Source organism: Sapajus apella, unplaced genomic scaffold (assembly GCF_009761245.1).
Source record: "Sapajus apella isolate SASKATOON/1434 unplaced genomic scaffold, GSC_monkey_1.0 scaffold29, whole genome shotgun sequence".
Classification (NCBI taxonomy): domain Eukaryota; kingdom Metazoa; phylum Chordata; class Mammalia; order Primates; family Cebidae; genus Sapajus; species Sapajus apella.
Genome location: NW_022436969.1, coordinates 24,496,819 through 24,517,352, shown reverse-complemented (window position 1 = coordinate 24,517,352; position 20,534 = coordinate 24,496,819). Strand labels below are relative to the sequence as shown.

At 40.3% G+C, this 20,534-nt stretch overlaps 1 protein-coding gene across 8 annotated transcripts in view; it reads left to right on the top strand.

Moving 5' to 3' along the window:
• Nucleotides 1–20,534, top strand: part of FAM210A (family with sequence similarity 210 member A) — a 51,899-nt gene that overhangs the window by 15,416 nt on the left and 15,949 nt on the right. The window contains exon 3 of one of the 8 annotated variants that reach the window (XM_032293533.1): nucleotides 6,251–6,379. The exons of the other annotated variants lie outside the window; for them this stretch is intronic. The gene's annotated coding sequence lies outside the window, so the exon portion shown is untranslated. The remainder of the gene's footprint in view (nucleotides 1–6,250; nucleotides 6,380–20,534) is intronic. 8 annotated transcript variants of the gene reach the window in all.

Below are 20,534 nucleotides of genomic sequence, written 5' to 3'. Positions count from 1 at the left end.
TGGCAAATGAGCTGTCCCAGAAGGTGACCTGCCTGTTCCAAGTCCACAAGCACTGTCTGTCCTTTCTCAGGTTAGCACACTGCTATGATCCTTTGTGTACCACAGCTTTTGTGTTTTGAACTTCTTTGTTTTTGAGTCCTTCTATCAATGGAAATAATTTTCTCAGGAAGGATATGTGGTGTCTTAGTCCGTTCAGGCTGCTATAACAAAATACTATAAACGGGTGGTTCATAAACAATGGCAATTTCTTTCTCATGGTTCTGGAGACAGGCAAGTCTAAAGCAGGGTACTGACAGATAAGGTGTTTGGTGCAGGCCCACTTCCTGGCTCACAGACAGACCTCTTTTCACTGTAACCTCACATGTTGGAGGGTCCATGAGCTCTCTTGAGTCTCTTTTATAAGGTCGTTGTTCTCATTCAGGAGCGCTCTGCCCTCATGACCTGATCACCTCCCCAAAAGCCCCACCTTAGAATGCCATAACTTGGAGGTTAGGACTTCCTATGTGGAGGGACACAAATACTCAGATCATAGCATGTGTGCAGGATTTGGGGGCATTTAAATATTTGAAGATGTCTTTAACATGTCTGTCAAATTGAATTTTCTTACAATTCTTAGATCACATGCTTTCTCTTTAAATTCTGCAGTTAATTCCTCTGTGGTTTTCTGGTTCTTAATAAAACCGAAAAGTTTAAGACCAGCATGATAGTTAGGTCTAGGAAGACAGGCTGTTTTTCCTTGTGTTCTAATAGGATATATTTTTTTATAATTTAAACAAGTTCATGTAAGGAATTTTATTTTGCCTTAAACATATTAAACCTATTGGTTTTTGCAGTCTCGGGTCTTTTTTTTTTTATCATTATTTTTTTAATTACAGTTTTAGGAACCTAAGATCTCTTGAATTTGTGTATCTGTGAACTTTTGTCATTTTCATCTTCTTGACCATTTCTCTTCATTCTTACACAGCCTCTCTAGTTTGCACAGTACTCTCCAAAGTGCTGATTTTATGAAATTTGATAAATTGCTGCATTCAAGGAAATAGGAAGATCCTTGGCTGACTTTCGTATAGCGTTTTGTCTTGAACTAGTTGGGCTCCAAAGGAAGCACATATTTGGGGAGTAGGAGGAAGAGGCAATCATTGAGTATCATGTGGGATCTTTTGTGTCCCAGATACAAAAGATGTTGAGCAATCCAGGTGGCTAAGTCCTATTCTAGTTTTCAGGTGGATGGTGAGAGCCAGAAAAGGATCTAGACAGTAATCATAAATTGGGAGTTCATCACCTAATGGACATAAAGGCCATTGTCCAGATAAAAATGTATAGAGCCTGCATTCAGATTTAAGAGAAAAGGGAGCCTATTATCAAGACCAGAAGGAACTTCCATGGTAAGAACACCAGAAGAAAGAAGCTGGAGTTATAAAAGGAAAGTCTGAAAGAGTTTGAACAGGTAGGATGCAAGTAGTGAGGGTAATTATGTGTAACAGAATGAAGGGCCTAGAAGGTATGAAGAGAAGCTCATTGCTGGTTGTAATAGGAGCATTTTGGTATGGGAGGTAGGGAAAAAGAGGAGGCTGGTTTGGGGGTTTTGTTTTTGTTTTTGTTTTTGTTTTTGATTTTTTTTGAAATGGAGTCTCTCTCTGTCGTCCAGCCTGGAGTGCAGTGGTGCTATCCCTGCTCACTGCAACCTCTGCCTCCTGGATTCAAGGGATTCTCCTGCCTCAGCATCCCAAGAAACTGGGATTACTGGCACCCATCACCGTGCCCAGCTGATTTTTGTATTTTTAGTAGAGATGGGATTTCGCCATGTTGGCAGGCTGGTCTCAGACTCCTGACCTCAGGTGATCTGCCTGCCTCAGCCTCCCAAAGTGCTGGGATTATAGGTGTGAGCCACCATGCCAGGCCAAGGCTATTGTTTTAAGAAATTTTGCTGATAGCAGGAAGAAGAGAAATTGGGCAGATATCACATAAAGACCTACTTTCTTGATGGCATATCTGTACAACAATGAAAGAAAGAAGCCAGTGGTGTAATTGCCCAGTAGGTTCTTCCTGCCAGCTGCACAGACAAAACCAGTTCCCTGAGACTGTGCTGTTGGAGTACACAAAGTTTTATTAATGTGATGCTGCCCACTCAGGAGACAGTTACTTCATTACTCAAATCAGTCTCCCTGAAGGCTCAGAGGTTAGTGTTTTTCAAAGATAGCTTGGTGAGCAGAGAACTAGGGGATGAGTGCTGCTGACTGCTTTGAGGATCAAATCATAGGGGTGTGGAAAATGGTGTGTGTGTGCCCAGCCTGTCTCTGGATGGGGGCAGTAGGACTGGCTGAGTCATGGGTCACAAGTCCAGGTGGGGTCAGTATAAAAAATATTTCAGGCCAGGCGCAGTGGCTCATGCCTGTAATCCCAACACTTTGGGAGGCTGAGGTGGGTGGATCACGAGGTCAGGAGTTCGAGACCAGCCTGGCCAAGATGGTGAAACCCTGTCTCTACTAAAAATACAAAAATTAATCAGACACAATGGTAGGCACCTGTAATCTCAGCTACTTGGGAAGCCAAGGCAGGAGAATCGCTTGAACCTGGGAGGTGGAGGTTGCAGTGAACTAAGATCGCACCACTGCACTTTAGCCTGGGCGACAGAACAAGACTCCATTCCCTCCCCCGCCCCCCATGCACACACAAAAAAAATTCAGAAGACCAATCTTAGGTTTTACAATAATGATGTTATCTATAGGAGCCATCAGGGAAGTTACAAATCTTGTGACCTCTGGCCCCATGACTCCTGAACAGTAAGGGATTACAGAAACTATGCCTACATATATAGGCCAGGTGCAGTGGCTCACATCTGTAATCGCAGCCCTCTGGGAGGCCAAGGTGAGCAGATCACCTGAGCTCAGGAGTTCAAGACCAGCCTGGGCAACATGGTGAAACCTTGTCTCTACAAAAAAAATACAAAAATTAGCTGGGCACAGTGGTGCACACCTCCCAGCTACTCAGGAGGCTGAGGCAGTAGAGTTGCTTGAGCCTGGGAGGTGGAAGTTGCAGTGAGCTGAGATTGCACCATTGTACTGCAGTCTGGGCAACAGAATGAGACCTTTTCTCAAAAAGAAAAGAAAGAAGAAACTATACATACATTTAATCAGAATTTAGGCCCTTCCCATAATCCTAATCTTGTGGCCTTTCATTAGTTTTACAAAGGTAATTTCAGTCCCCAAACAAGGAGAGCATCAGTTTTAGGGAGGGACTGTTATCTTGGTGTCAAAATTAAACTATAAATTCCTCCCATGGTTAACTTACTCTATACCCAGGAACAAGCGAAGACAGCCAGCCAGTGAGGCTAACAGGAAGATGGAATCAGCCATGCTAGATTTCTCTCACTGTCATAATCTTTGCAAAGGTACTTTTGATGGAGTGAGCAGTTGAGGGTACAGGAAAGAGAATGGCAGTAGAATAATACAAGGAAAATGGGGTCAATGACTCAAAGGAAGGAGGGAATAGTTTCATCTAATTATTCCCTCAAGAAACATTTATTGAGCCCCTTCTATGTGCCAATAAGCCCTAGTTTTAGGCACCTGGGATACGGTGAAGAAAAAAAAACAGTGAAAAAAACTCTACTCTTGGGGGACCGTAAGTAGTAAACATAGTAAATTATATAAGAGATTAGAAGATAAGTGGTGTGGGAAAAATGAGACTAATCGAGCAAGGTAAGGAAGATTGGGATATTGAGGCCAGAAAGGAGTGGTGCTGTAGTTTTAAATAGAATGATCCAGGTAGGCTTTACAGAGCATGTGGCATTTGAAAAAAAAAAAAAAAAAAAACTTACAGGAGGCAAAGGAGTTGGCCATGTTGCTATCTGGAGAATGCCTTGTTCAAGGAGAGGGAAGAGCTGGTGCAAAAAGTCTTAAAACAGACACCTTTGAGCCTGTGGGCAGAGCTGCAAGCCCAGTGTGGCTGGAGCAGAGGCAGCAGGATCACAGAGATGCCATTGTTGTCAGGGGTTTCTGGAGAGGTATAGAGGTTAAGTAGGACCTGGTCTGACAGTTTAAGGACTTTGGCTCTTACTCCACGAAAAATGGGAAAGTTTTAAAAAGAGGAGAGTCATGATCTGACTTAGATTCCATATATATGGTCAGCTTACATATGAGGCTTGAAGAGATTCAGAAAGGTATGGAATAGTCTCGGAGAGGAATCTGATTAGAAATTGTCATGGACTGTCGAGCACACAGCTTGTCTGAGATATGATGTACTATCAGTATATGCTGGCATTATTTTACTCAGTTGTGTTGTTTTTGTTAGCAGCACTTAGTTATTGAGATATGTTTGTGGACAAAACAGATAACAGGACTGGCTAAATGTTGTATTTTGCTGAAGAGGAAAGTAGTAATTCAAGTAATGTGCTATAGAATTTAGGCTGGTTTAAAGACTTCAGTGTGAAAGTTAGATTTGAACTAGGAAAAGGATAGGACAGGGTGGAGCAAGACACTAGAACTAGGCTGTAGAGAAAAGAAGACAGTGGAGGCTAGAAGCTGAGAATGAGACAGCGTAGTTTTCAGAATTTCAGTTATGGAGCAGTATCAGATTATTTCAAGGTCAAGGGCTTGACCAGTGAATTGAATTGGTGAAGAAACTAGGTATAGTATAATGTGAAATATATTTGGTCTTTTGTCTTTTTCCCCCATACTTGTCTTGGAGCTCTTAAAAACCTTGGGAATTTCCTGAGTGAAAGGAGTACCTTCTATTAATAATGAGTCCCTTAACATGTTAGGTTATGCTAATGAGCTAACAGGGTAGGGCCTCTGTAGCTTCAGGATGGGGCTGCTCACTAGAAATACAGACAGGATTAGAGTGCTAGAACTTTGAGACCCATCCTCCAGTAAAGGTTGGGACTGGCGATTAATCTCTACAAAAACTCTTGAACAACAGACTGGATGAGCTTCTGTGTTGCTAAGCACATGGAGGTACTGAAAGGGTGGCACACCCAGAAAGGGTGGCACACCCAGAAAGGGCATGGAAGCTCCAGACACCCACCCACTACCTTATCCTCTGCATCTCTTCCATCTGACTGTTCATCTGTGTCCTCTACAGTATTTTTTTTATAATCAGTAAACACAAGTGTTTCCCTGAGTTCTGTGAGCCGCCTTAGCAAATTAATCAGACCCAGTGTTACAGGACCACCAGGTGCAACAACCAATATGCAGACACAATGGGAATTGCAGCAGAGAAAGACTTCAGTAATTGTAGGGCAGCCCAATGAGAAAATGAAACCTTGTTAAAAACTTCAGCTGAATTAAATTTAAAGGAGTTTAATGATCAGTGAACCATTTGCAAATTGGGCAGCCCTCAGAATCACAGCAGATTCAGAGAGACTCCTGGGCAGCCATGTGGTGGAGGAAGATTTATAGACCAAAAAAAAAAAAAAAGGAATTGACGTACAGAAGTCGGAAGTGAGGTGTAGAAACAGCTGGATTGGTTACAGATTGGCGTTTGCCTTATTTGAACACAATTTGAGCACTTAGCAGTCTGTGAGTGGTTGAAGTATGTGTGGCCACTGGGATTGGCCAAGACTTAGCTGTTGTTACAGGCACATACTCCTCAATTAGGTTTTCAGTGTGGTCTGCCTATTAAACCAGGTTATAGTTCATCCACAACAACTCAAATATAGAAATACAGAGTCTGTCTCAGGCCGTGTTTAGTTTGCTTTAACAGTTCCCTACTTTTGGTCATTTTTTTTAATTTTCAGAGATTGACCAAAACTTTAGTCTTTGATGTCACTATTACCATCAGAAATATACTTATTTGGTTTTGAAAGCCACTGGAAAACAGTAGGACAGTGAGTTTTGCAAAGGCAGGAACAAGGACTGAGTAAAGGGTACCTCCTTATGCTGGAGTGTCCTGTTCATAGGAGAAAAACAAAACCTGGTCTGTTCTGGTCTAGGATCTATGTGTTTTCTTAAAATCTTAGTTTGATTATTTTACGTTTAACATGAGCTACGCATGTTTGATTATTTTACGTTTAACATGAGCTACATTTTTGTTTGGTCCATTGGGGCCTAGTGCCTGAGGTCAGTCCAAAACAATGGCCTCTCATAATTTAAAAAATTCACCCTTCTGTTCTGGTTCTCACTTAGGTGAGAGTGTGACCAAAACTTAGGGGCTTAGTGCCACTCTGTTATTATTTTGGGTTTCCAGTTTCAGCACATCATATATAGGTTATGGTATACTCATGGCTGCACATTCCTTTCCGCTCTTGTCATTCCAGTTGAAGAGAGACCGTTTGACGTTTTAGTAATGGCTGAATGCAAACATTTAAAACCTTTAAGAGAATACAGCAGCATACCAGGGAGACTGTAACCATGATTATCAGGAGGATAAATACCAAGAGTTTGGAGTAAGCTTCTTACCCAGGTTCCCAGTGAAACAAACCACCTAAAATTAAATAGATCAGAGAATGAGCTAAATGAAGAGTCTATTCACTTAACTAAGTGGTTTTTTTTCACTAATCCCCTACAACTGAATTTTTATAATCTACATTACAGTAGAAACTGCCATAAAGAATATCATGAGGGATACATTTTTGTTTGTTTTAATTTTTTTTTTGAGGGATACATTTTTAATCATTGCCGTTTTTATTCCAAACCATGGAAAAAAGGAGCTAACAAATGATGTCCTTCTAGAAGAGTGAAGACTTCCTGACAATGTTCTCTTTAACCCATGATATGGTTAGGAAGAGTGAATCAGTGTGCTGTTTCTGACTGATTATGAGGCAATGCATGTACCATTAAAGTTTCTTACCTACATTGGGCCTTCATGTTTTATATGTGAAGGCATAGGTTATCTGTGTATAAGGCTGACTGCAAAATACAAATAAAAGTATACCCCATAAGTGCACACAACAGACCTCCCCCCTTTTCTTTTCTGTTCATAGAGGCATAAACAAGGGGAAAGTATTTAAAAATAACAGTCTCATGATAGTAGAACTCTTGATCTGTGATCTTGGGAAAAACTGTTCATATCAAGGATGCCATTTTTTGTGGGGGAGAAATTTTCCTGGTTAGCCTTTACCTTGAGGATTCCAGTGGGTATACAGTTCCAAGATTGTGGAGGGAGATTACGAAGCCAAAGTAATCTCTGTTGTGAGATTACAAAGCCAAAGTACAAGGTCCCAAAGTTTTGTTGCAGTATGGATGAGAAGGACAATCTTTCTCTGATATTCTCAGAAAATCCAGTCTTCAGGTTCTAGATTGTGAAAGGGTTGATTTTTCTCAGTGAACCATAAAAATACACTGTGGCATAATAACTTAGTGTTATAACATCAGTCCTTTTGTATGGGAAAGCTTTTATACAACCAGAAAACATGCATTGAAAATGACGATTGAATGAAATCCCTTTACCAATGTTTAAATGACCCATTAGGTATCCAAATATACCTGAAGCTTTGATTGTCTTCTCAGGAATGTTTGATAAACTAAACATTGGATATAAAACTATTTTAGTAGGCTGGGCACAGTGGCTCACACCTGTAATCCCAGCACTTCAAGAAGCTAAGGCAGGAGGATCGCCTGAGGTCAGGAGTTCGAGACCATCCTGGCCAACATGGTGAAACCCCATCTCTATTAAAAATATAAAAATTAGCTGGGCATGGTGGCACACATCTGTAGTCCCAGCCACTGAGGAGGCTGAGGCAGGAGAATCGCTTGAACCTGGAAGGCAGAGGTTGCAGTGAGCCGAGATCGTGCCACTGTACTCCAGCTTGAGCGACAGAGTGAGACTTTGTCTTAAAAAGAAAAAGGAAAAGAAAAAAAAAAATGTTTTAGCAGTTTATAAGTTATCACACCAATATATTTAATTTGAATTATTTTATCTTTTCCATGATGAGTCGTGGAATGCATAACTTTTAGTAACAAAAGCTGTAAGGACTCAGGAAGGACAAGGTGGCTGTCCTTCTTGTTCTCCATGTGTCCATGCTTAATTAACATTAGACTTATGTCCTCTTGAATACCAGTTGTTTTTCCAAATTAGGTGCATAGCACTGATAACTGATGAATTGTCATATGTAATGTGATTTGGACCATGGAGTTCATTTAAATTGTATATTTAGACAATTTCAGTACCAGCTGATTTAATGTGAAAATCTGGCAAAGTATTTTCTTGGTATTCAGTTAATTTTTGTCTACTTGGGTTAGCAGTTTTATAAACCAGTAAGTCTTTTTATTAAATTTCCAGGAATTCCTACCCAGTTTAAATGATTTGATTCTAAGGTTATTACAGAAACCTGTATTCAAGAGTGCTTTTTAGGGTCCTTTCCATCCTTTCATGAATCTCCTGAAAGATACTATATTCTAGGATTTTTCATGCTCATGAAGTTTTTAGAAACTGCACTAGCATTAAGAAATTAACTGTGAGGCCGGGTGCGGTGGCTCACGCTTGTAATCCTAGCACTTTGGGAGGCCGAGGCGGGTGGATCACGAGGTCAAGAGATCGAGACCATCCTGGCCAACATGGTGAAACCCCGTCTCTACTAAAAATACAAAAAATTAGCTGGGCATGGTGGTGCGTGCCTGTAATCCCAGCTACTCAGGAGGCTGAGGCAGGAGAATTGCCTGAACCCGGGAGGCGGAGGTTGCAGTGAGCCGAGATCGCGCCATTGCACTCCAGCCTGAGTAACAAGAGCGAAACTCCGTCTCAAAAAAAAAAAAAAAAAAAAAAATTAACTGTGAAAACGACTCTAAATAGCTATAGTTAGACAGTTGACAAGGAAATTTGGTTATTTCTGTGGTCTATAACAATATAATTGTAGTTATGATTGATAGCATATACACAGACATATTAATTTTAGAAATCCCATACAATTTTGGAGCATATGTTAATATCATTCACTAAAATGTGACTTGAAGAAAGTTAAATATAATATTTTTTATTTTGGCAATTCTTCCCATGTAACTTAACATGTCAGATAATCCTGTGTTTACCTCTCTTGGACGCTTCACTGGCCCTCTGTAGTATCCCAAAGTTAGAACTTAGAAAAGACAATTTTGAAGCTGAAATTTGATTTTGGGAAACCTATCAAAAATGTTAAAGGTTTAAAACACTTTATATTATGCTTAACAGTTTGACCATGAAATGAGATTTTTATAAACCTTTTATAACCCTTTACAATTTTTGTGAAAGAATATATCAGTGCTTTATTTCAATGTTTAATTTATGGGAAACACTGAATAGTACCCCCTTTACATTTAGTCAATCTGTTCACAAACAATTTCTTTTACAAGATTAGTTTTTACAAACCTTCCACAACTTAAACCTTTGGTGTTATGTTATCTACTTTAAAAACCCCTTAACCCTCCAAACCAGGCACAAATGTACACTCCCATGCCTTCTTATGATCTTTTATCAACAACACGTTTCACTTTACTCACACACCTTGCATGTAAAACTGTTTTTTTTTAAGTACTTTTAATTACAAGTTATAATGGTAACTCTTCGCAGCTTTTACTTTTGGTGCATAAATTTCCTTTCACAACTTAGACCATCTGTGTATGCTTCGACTTTGACTTGTCCTAAACAGCCCTCTTTTTAAACAACCAGTTCTTTTACTTTGGGAGAAGAATTTACCATACAGGATTGTTTCTTATATAAAATCTCTCTCCCTCTCTCTTTTTTTTTTTTGCTTTGTTAGGAAAATCTCTATTTTAAAAGTCAAAGAAGCAGTTTATGACCTTAAAGCATTTAGCAAACCTAATATTTGACCTGCATAATTTAGACCAAATGTTTTTATTTTACCAATAATCTTCCAAGTTGTTTTTATTTCCCAAAGATCACTAAAGTTATGTGAATTAAAAAATACTAGCGTTTTTATTTTTTTCAAAATATTTGATTTAAGCACTTGTTTTTCTTTAAGCCAATTAATTAGAGCTTTTTAATGTAGACACTGTACACACACATATATAACTACACAGACAGATGGTAGAAAATTAGTTGTAAGATTTTTTTATTTACTAGTTTCTAAGTTTCTTAATTGTATTTCTGGCTTTAGGGTGGAATCCTTGGAAAAACTGGCTAGGGCAACATGCAGTTTCTAGGTCCTAATAAGCAGGCACAGCTGGAAGGCAAAAACAGATCCCCAAAATTAAGGGTCCCATTTTTATGAGTCCCCCAAAAGAGAGGGAGGTAGTATTGGAGAAGACAGTGCAGTGCTTTTACCATGCATTTAATTGTACAGCAACCCAAAACCAATCAGCCCATTTTGTAATTAGCCCACCCCCTATGGGAGTCTCATCTCTCAGTGGGATTGGGGACATCTCCATACTTTCTAGGTGGCCAAAAGCATGCTTCTCTGATCCAAACATGCAGAGCTGAGTATTTTCCCATAGCTGCCACTAGACAAAAGTATATTTCCTACCTAATTACTACATCCCAAAGCTCTTTCATAATGTGAAGTAATTGCTGATACCCCCAAAAGTAAAAAATGTTAGATAATGCAATGCAAAACAGAGCAGAGCTTTAGATTTTGAAAGGAATCTATCCACTTCCAATTCCTGGGGTTTCATGAGGAAAACAGGTTTTTCTCAAAATGGGTTCTCTGGCGTCTCCTGTGTTTCCCAAGGGGTCCCAGGCTGTTAGAGCTTGAATATCCACTTTTAATTAAGCTGACTTTTAACCATAGCACCCTTTTTTTTAAAGGTCCTTTTAAGTTTCCTGTTACCCAACTTTGGCCAGGCCAAATGGCTGATACTGCTGGCTTTTAAACTTTCTCAAAAACAACCTCACAGGTACTCTGAGAAATGAAAATTTGACGGTTCCCGGAGAGGGAGAGAATGAACAAATGGTAACGGTTACGCAGATATCACACAAGAAAGGACTCATTCCTTAAGCTGGGAATTGGACCCAGGTTGCCACTTCAGGACAAAACCTTAGCAACTGAGCTATAGCACTGCCCTTTGCCCTATTGCCCTTTCCCAAAGGAGTCTAGAGGAGTTAGTTTTGAGCTTGCAAAGGCTTTTAACTACTCAGGATGATTTTTAGAGCTACCTATGACGTGCACTTTAAAATTCCTGTTCCCTGGAAGGCAGAGACCAAGAGAAAGTATAACCATGTGGTCACAAGATCAAGGTCCCAAGAACATAAAACGAGATGGAGACCTCATCCAGTTTTTTTGTTTGTGTCAGGGACCTGCAGCAAAGTTTGTTACTGACCAGCTTGCTGGGCAGTCTTGAGCAGTGGGCTTATAGGGTTTCACGCTTGTGTTCTACTCTAAGGTAGCTGTTTTTATGATAGAATGATACAGGAAGACACATCAAGCAAGCATACCAGATTGGCGGCATTAGAATGATACAGGAAGACACATAAAGCAAGCATACCAGATTGGCGGCAGCTTAAGACTATCCTCATAAATCCTTTTCCCCATTAATCAAAACTTCGTAGGCGATAAACAGTGATTTTTACCATTCATTCAGCCAGTTTGCACAGGGAGAGAGAGGTGGAACTCTGGTAAGAAATTCTTACTCTTTTGTCCCAGAATGACCCTATGACAGGGCTGGCTGCACCACAGCCCTGGGAGCCAGGCTGCAACACAAAGGAAAATCATCGTTTTTTGTTTTGTGGAACCACAGGTAAAAGTATCTTGATTTTGCAAGTTGCTGCCCAACCAGCTGCATGGGGGTGCCAAATACAGAACTGGCAAGGTTCAGATTTGCCCCCGGTTGGTCCCTATCAACTTTAATCCATTTTTAACCAAGAGAGGCTTTACTGAAGGGAGAGCCTCCAACCCAGTCCCATCCTTTACTCAGGTAAAATGTACCCCATTACTTATCCAAAGTCAGCCAATTGGTGCTGCAGTCTGTTTCCTTTCGATCAGGATAATAACTAATCTAAAAAGTTAACGGATTTAATTTCTGGGAGCCCTCATTTTTAAATGCACTTCAATTCATTGTTTATTCAGAACATTCCACTGTAAGATTTTGCCATTCTGTAAAACTTTGCTGATTTCTCTGCCTAATGTATAAGCTGGAAGGAACTTAGTTACAGTTTTGGCTCACTGCAACCTCTGCCTCCTGCGTTCAAGCCATTCTCCTGCCTCAGCCTCTTGAGTAGCCGGGACTACAGGCGTGTGCCACCACGCCCAGCTAATTTTTTTGTATTTTTAGTAGAGACAGGGTTTCACTCTGTTGGCCAGGATGGTCTCGATCTCTTGACCTCCTGATCTGCCCGTCTCGGCCTCCCAAAGTGCTGGGATTACAGGCGTGAGCCACTGTGCCTGGCCGGATCCCATTTTTACCTAAAATGTTGGCTTTACTCTCAGCTTCCTTTGATTAACTTAGCCAATGATTTTTTTTTCCCCCTGCCTAAACACACAAGAAAAATTAAACAGAGGGGTAGAACACAAAAATCCTTGCAAATTTTTAAAAGCCAAATTTTACACCCCCTGCAATATTACTATTTACTACCACTTTCTTTCTGACCCAGTCAGATGTAAGACACCTCTAACTGGATCCAAACCAGTTAATTACCAGATCCAATCCAATCCTGAACTCAGTCCAATTTCTGTTGTCACTTCCAGACCCAGTTTGGATCAGAAATTTGCTCAAAGAAACTCGAAACCTCAAAACATGAATCCAGAGAGCTCTGAAATCTGAGCAAGAACTTACCATAATCCCCAGTTGCTCTGAGAGATTAAAGGACACAAATGGGTCTAGCAGGTACCTTGCTTGTTCGTTCAGCGCTCTTGGGGGTCATTAGAAGCTCTACTTTGGGTCCCACTATTGACACCATCTGTTAAAAGAAAAACTTAGGCTGAATTAAATTTAAAGGAGCTTAATTGAACAAAGAATTATTTGCAAATCAGACAGCCCCAGACTCACAGCACCAAAAAAAAGGAATATGATGTACAGAAATCAGAACGAGGTATAGAAACAGCTGGATTGCCTATGGTTGGCATTTGCCTTATTCAAACACTTAGTAGTCTATGAGTGGTTTAAGCATTGTCAGCTGCTGGGATGGACTAAGACTCAGCTACTCCTAAGTTCAATCTTGTCTGCCTGTTAAGCTAGGCTACAGGTCATCTTCAAGGACTCAAATACAGAAGTACGGAGTCCTTCTCAGGCCATGTTTAGTTTGCTTTAAGAATCTAAAATCTGCCTCCCTGAGGGGTTTGGGGATGGAGATTTTAAGCCATCTGAATAAGTGATGGGCTAAAGTATGGGGGTTGCTTATTAATCGAGAACTGAGAGATGCAGTCGTCTGACAGGGTAATGAAGAACCTACATTCCCGTCCTGAGTTGGTTCCTTGGTTGGGGTTGTCAGACAGTTTGGTGTCAGCCATTTTGCTGGAATTCAGGATCTGGAAAACACCTTAAGCAATTCTTAGGTTAAAAGGTCCAGTGTCAGAGATTCTGTCTATAGGAACAGCGAGGAACGGGTGGTTCAGCATGCTATGTGACTCGCAGCAGCTACAGGGAAGTGGGCCAGAGTGCAACAGTGCATGCATCTTGGTCAGGGCCTAACTATAATTCTGCTTAAAACCTGGCTTGTAAGTCTTATTAACTCTGTCAGAGTAGTTTCTCCAATGGAAAGCTTATCAAATTAATTGAACCCAAGGTGGATACCTGAATGTGTAGCATGTTGAGAAGTATGAGTAACAACCTACTGCTTGTGATTTGCATCTGAAGTCAGGAGTCGTCTTGTGGGACTGAGCCCTTGACCTGTGGATTCTGACTATAACTCAAGTTAGACAGTGTCAGAATTAAATGGAATTATAAGACACCCAGTTGGTGTCCTCTGGAGAATTGCTTGTGTGTGAGGAAAACTCCTTCACATCTAGTCATAGAAGTATCCTATACTGAGTGTGAGACTAGAGAGAGAAAAATAATTTTTTTACCCTTAGAGTAGGATTTTGCATGGTCACCCAAATTGAATAATTACAAAAGTTTAGATGAAAGTAGAATATGAGCTTGGTTTAACAAGGTCATGGATGAGAAGATGAAGAAGGGAGCTAGAACAAATAATTATTGGTATAGCATAGTAAGTGCTAGACAGTTAACTATCTCATTTATCTCATAAATGACACAGGATAAAAGAATAATTCAATTTTACTGATAAGGAGAAGGCTAAGAAAATGTTACCCCGCAGGTCTTTCCGATGCCAAAGTCTCCATTCTTATTGCAACCTGCCAGAGTGAAAAGGAAAGGATGGAAGGGAACTGTAGATTCTGAGTTTATGTCACCATTACAGACAATAACCATGGCTCGCCTTAAATTTGGATCCTCTGAAAAGATACAAAGATATAAATATGTGTAAATGAATAGGTTTATCTAGTGATTTTGGAAAGATCATTGATTTTTTTTAAGTGGTACACTTGACCTTTAAGACTGTTCTGGGAATTAAGGAAATATTATGAACTTCCATGGGAATTCACTAGGGGGCATAATTTAATCTTTTATGAAAATTAAGAATTTAGCAGTGGCTGCATCCTTAATTCAGCTTGTTTATGTGGTTCAAATCTGGAATTAGAAAGTCACCCAAAGCAGAATAGACTGAAGGAGATGGATTATGTAGTAGAAATTACATTGGAGCCGCCAGTGCATTAGGAAGTAGGAAAGTAAGAACCCAGAAAGTACTATCAACAAACTTGGACAACCTTTTTACTTTTTCTTTTTTTAAAATTTATTTATTTTACTTTAGGTGCATACTGTATCTGGCAATTCTCCCCATGTTATCCCTCCCCAACCTCCCCTACCTCCCCACCCCCTGCTCTCTCTCCCTTACACCCCCCCAACTGCCCCCAGTGTGTGATGCTCCTCTCCCTGAGTCCATGTGTTCTCGTTGTTCAACACCCACCTATGAGTGAGAACATACGGTGTGTGGCTTTCTGTTCTTCTGTCAGTTTGCTGAGAATGATGGTTTCCAGATTCATCCAAGTCCCTATAAAGGACACAAACTCATCATTTTTTATGGCTGTGTAGTATTCCATGGGGTATATGTACCACATTTTCTTTGTCCAGTCTATCATTGATGGGCATTTGGGTTGCTTCCAGGTCCTTGCTATTGTACACAGGGCTGCAATGAACATATGTGTGCATGTGTCTTTATAGTAGAACAATTTATAGTTCTTTGGGTATATACCTAGTATATACCCAGTAATGGGATTGCTGAGTCAAATGGAATTTCTATTTCTAGATCCTTGAGAAATCGCCACACTGTCTTCCACAATGGTTGAACTAATTTACACTCCCACCAACTGTTTAAGTGTTCCTATATCTCCACATCCTCTCCATCATCTGTTGTCTCCAGATTTTTTAATGATCGCTATTCTAACTGGCATGAGATGGTATCTCAATGTAGTTTTGATTTGCATTTCTCTAATGACCAGTGATGATGAGCATTTTTTCATGTGCTTGTTGGCCTCATATATGTCCTCTTTTGAAAAGTGTCTGCTCATATCCTTCGCCCATTTTTGAATGGGGTGGTTTGGTTTTTTCTTGTGTATCTGTTTTAGTTCTCTGTAGATTCTGGATATTAGCCCTTAGTCAGATGGGTAGATTGCAAAAATTTTTTCACATTCTGTTGGTTGCCGATTCACTCTTAAGGATGGTTTCTTTGCTGTACAGAAGCTCTGGAGTTTAATTAGATCCCATTTGTCTATTTTGGCTTTTATTGCCATTGCTTTTGGTATTTTAGTCATGAAGTCCTTGCCTATGCCTATGTCCTGAATGGTTTTGCCTAGGTTTTCTTCTAGTGTTTTTATGGTATTATGGTTTGTGTTTAAATCTTGGATCCATCTGGAGTTAATTTTAGTGTAAGGTGACAGGTAGGGGTCCAGTTTCTGGTTTCTGCGCATTGCTAGCCAGTTTTCCCAACACCATTTATTAAACATGGAATCCTTTCCCCATTGCTTGTTTTTGCTGGGTTTGTCAAAGATCAGATGGTTGTAGATGTGTGGTGTTTCTTCTGGGGTCTCTGTTCTGTTCCATTGGTCTATGTCTCTGTGTGGTTTTTGCCAGTTCTGTGAAGAAGGTCATTGGTAGCTTGATGGGGATAGCGTTTAATCTATAGATTACTTTGGGCAGGATAGCCATTTTCACGATTCCTAACCATGAGCATGGACTGCTTCTCCATCTGTGTGTGTCCTCTCTTATTTCATTGAGCAGTGGTTTGTAGTTCTCCTTGAAGAGGTCCTTTACATCCTTTGTTGTATTCCTAGGTATTTTATTCTCTTTGTAGCAATTGTGAATGGGAATTTGCTCTTGATTTGGCGGTTTGTCTGTTATTGGTGTATAGGAATGCTTGTGCTCTCTGCACATTGATTTTGTATCCTGAGACTTTGCTGAAGTTATCAGTTTGAGAAGATTTTGGGCTGAGACGATGGGGTCTTCTAGATATACAATCATGTCATCTGCAAATAGAGACAGTTTGACTTCCTCCTTTCCTAATTGAATACCCTTTATTTCTTTTTCTTGCCTGATTGCTCTGGCTAGAACTTCTGATGCTATGTTGAATAGCAGTGGTGAGAGAGGGCACCCTTTTCTAGTGCCTGATTTCAAAGGGAATTCTTCCAGCTTTTGCCTGTTCAGTATGATATTGGCTGTAGGTTTGTCATATATAGCTTTTATCATTTTATGATACATTCCGTCAATACCTAGTTTATTGAGAGTTTTTTGCATGAAGAGCTGTTGAATTTTATCGAAGGCCTTCTATGCATCTGTTGAGATAATCGTGGTTTTTGTCTTTGGTTCCGTTTATGTGATGGATTACATTTATGGATTTGCGTTTGTTGAACCAGCCTTGCATCCCCGGGATGAAGCCTATGTGGTCATGATGGATAAGTTTCTTGATGTGCTGTTGCAGTCTGTTTGCCAGTATTTTATTGAGGATTTTTGTGTCGATGTTCATCATGGATAGTGGCTTGAAGTTTTCTTTTTTAGTTGAGTCTCTATCTGGTTTTGGTATCAGGATGATGTTGGTCTCGTAAAATGAGTTAGGGAGGATTCCCTCCTCTTTGTATGTCTGGTAGAATTTGGCTGTGAACCCGTCTGGACCTGTATGTTTTTTGGTTGGTAGGCTATTGATTGCTGCCTCTACTTCAGCCCTTGTTACTGGTCTATTCAGGGTTTCAACTTTCTCCTGGTTTAGTCTTGGTAGAGTACAAGTGTCTAGGAATTTATCCATTTCTTCCTGGTTTACTGGTTTATGTGAGTAGAGCTGTTTGTAGTAATCTCTGATGGTAGTTTGCATTTCTGTGGAATCAGTGGTAATATCCCCTTTATTGTTTTTTATTGCATCTACTTGATTCTTCTCCCTTTTCTTTTTTATTAATCTGGCTAGCTTTCTATTTTGTTGATCTTTTCAAAAAACCAGCTCCTGGATTTATTGATTTTTTTGAAGGGTTTTTTGTGTCTCTATCTCCTTCAGTTCTGCTCTGATCTTAGTTATTTCTTGTCTTCTACTAGCTTTTGAGTTTTTTTGATCTTGCTCCTCTAGCTCTTTCAATTTTGACAATAGGGTGTTGATTTTAGATCTTTCCTTTCTTCTCTGGTGGGCATTTATTGCTATAAATTTCCCTCTGGACACTGCTTTAAAGGTGTCCCAGAGAATCTGGTAAGTTGTGTCTTCATTCTGGTTGGTTTTGAAGAACATCTTTATTTCTGCCTTCATTTCATTGTTTACCCAGTCGACACTCGTAGGAACAAGTTGTTCAGTTTCCAAGTGGTTGTATGGGTTTGAGTGTGTTTGTTGATCCTGAGTTCTAGTCAGATTGCGCTGTGGTCTGATAGTTTGTTATGATTTCTGTTCTTTTTCATTTTCTGAGGAGTGATTTGCTTCCAATGATGTGGTCAATTTTAGAGTAAGTGCAATGTGTTGCAGAGAAAAATGTATATTCTATGGATTTGGGGTGGAGCGTTTGGTATATGTCTCTTAGGTCCGCTTGGTCCAGCTCTGCATTCAAGTCCTGGATATCCTTGTTAATTTTCTGTCTCGTTGATCTATATAATATTGACAGTGGAGTGTTGAAGTCTCCCACTATTATTGTGTGGGAGTGTAAATCTTGTTTCAGGTCGTTAAGAACTTGCTTTATGTATCTGGGTGCTCCTGTGTTGGGGGCGTATCTATTTAGGATAGTTAGCTCTTCTTGTTGGATTGATCCTTTTACCATTATGTAGCGTCCTTCTTTGTCTCTTTTGATCTTTGTTGGTTTGAAGTCCATTTTATCAGAGACTGGGATTGCAACCCCACTTTTTTTGTTCTCCATTTGCTTGGTAAATCGTCTTCCATCCCTTTATTTTGAGTCTGTGTGTGTCTTTGTATGTGAGATGGGTTTCCTGAATACAGCACACTGATGGGTTCTGACTTTTTATCCAGTTTGCCAGTCTGTGTCTTTTGATTGGGGCGTTTTAGGCCTTTTACATTCAATGTTAATATTGTTATGTGTGAATTTGATCCTGGCATTTTGTTACTGGCTGGTTTTCTTTCCCATTGGTTGACTCATTTTCTTCATTGCATTTTTGGTCTTTGCCAACTGGTTTGCTTTTGCAGTGACTGGAACTTGTTACTTTCTGTGCTTAGTGTTTCTTTCAGGAGCTCTTGTAGGGCAGGTCTGGTGGTGACAAAAATCTCTCAATAATTGCTTGTCCGCAAAGGATTTTATTTCTCCTTCACTTATGAATCGTAGTTTGGCTGGATATAAGATTCTGGGTTGAAAGTTCTTTTCTTTGAGGATGTTGAATATTGGCCCCCACTCTCTTCTGGCATGTAGGGTTTCTGCCGAGAGATCTGCTGTGAGTCTGATTGGCTTCCCTCTGTGGGTGACCTGGCCTTTCTCTCTGGCTGCCCTTAGCATTTTTCCCTTCCATTTCAACCCTGGTGAATCTGACGATTATGTGCCTTGGGGTTACTGTTCTTGAGGAATATCTTTGTGGAGTTCTCTGTATTTCTTGAATTCGAAATTTGGACTGCCTTGCTAGGCTTGGGAAGCTCTCCTGGATAATATCCTTGAGCGAGTTTTCCAGCTTGGATTCATTCTCCTCATCATTTTCAGGTACACTGATCAAGCATACATTAGGTCTTTTCACATAATCCCATATTTCTTGGAGGCTGCTTCTATCTGCCTAGAATTTCTCTGCCTCCTGACCATATCATTGTATGGGAATAATTACTCTCGTCTTTGTTCTGTAACTGGGAGGATAAGCTAGTAATCAGCATTATCAGTGTGGAGTCTTTTAAAGGGCTGGTTTCTATTTATCTCCTAGGGAAGAAAGCCTATTGGAAGTTAGTGAGAGGGGTGTGATGCAAGCGAGGGAGGTTGTATTGAAGGGCGTGTTACTGGTGAAAGGTATCCAAAAGATAGCAGTGGTGAATTCGTTGGGGTCTGCAGCAGTCTCATTTCTTACCTCCTCAGAAGAAAGAATTTGACTGAGGGGCATAAGGAAGAAAAAGAGACCAAGGCAAATTTTAGAAAAGAAGTGGAAATTTATTCAAAAAGGCTTTAGAACAGGAAAGAAAGTCTGCTTAGGAGAGACCCAAGTGGGCACATGAAGGGCAAGTGCGGTGTTTGACCATGATCCTAGGACTTTATAGTCTGGCCCATTTCAGTGTCTTGCACACTTTTCCCATGATTCTTCCCTTAGGGTGGGCTGCCTGCATGTACGGTGCCCTCCTTACACTTGGGAAGTAAGCACATGCAGTGTGTTTAGGAAGTGGTATGCATGTCTATCTGAGGCTTTCTTCACTTTTCCTCTGGAGTGTCCCTGGAAGGTCATACTCGGCCATTTTGTCTCTTAATGTGTATGCCTGGGCTCACTTGTCCGATACCTGAGATTTTATTGGAAGCCCTTTTTGCTTTCCTGGTGCCTGCATTCATTTAACACTTTAGTGCAACAGGTGTGGACCATCAGGAACTGGCCTCTCTCTGGCACCTGTTGCCAATTTATCACTTTTAGAAAGGCAATGTGATCATTGCTGAACCATCACCTGACATTCCTAGTGGGTGAGAGAGAGCCCCCTCCTGCCCCCCTGTAACAGGCGTATGACCTGAAGCTGAGCTTCCAAGGTTTCCCCAGGGTCCCATTGGCCAAGAGGAGGTCCATTCAGTCAGTTGGGAGATGACAATTTCATTTTTATATATCAGTTGATTCTTAAATGTTGAACTATCTTTGCATATCTGGATTAAATCCCACTTGGTCAGGGTGTATGATTTTCGACATTGTTGGATTTGACTTGCTAATATTTTATTGAGGATTTTTACTTTTCTATGTTTATAAGAGGTATTCTGTAGTTTTCCTTTCTTGGATTATATGTAGCTGGTTTTGGTATTAGGGTACTTTTGGCCTCATGGAATGAGTAAGTCTTCTCTGCCTTTGTGTTCTGAATTGTATTTTTTCCTTAAATGTTTGGTAGAATTCACTAGTGAGATCATCTGAGCCTCATTTCGTTTCTTTTTTTTTTTTTTTTTGAAAGGTTATTAATTATTGATTCCATTTCTCTATTGAATAATAAATACAGGGTTATTGAAGTCTTTTATTTCTCCTTGTGTGGGTTTTGGCCGTTTGTGTATT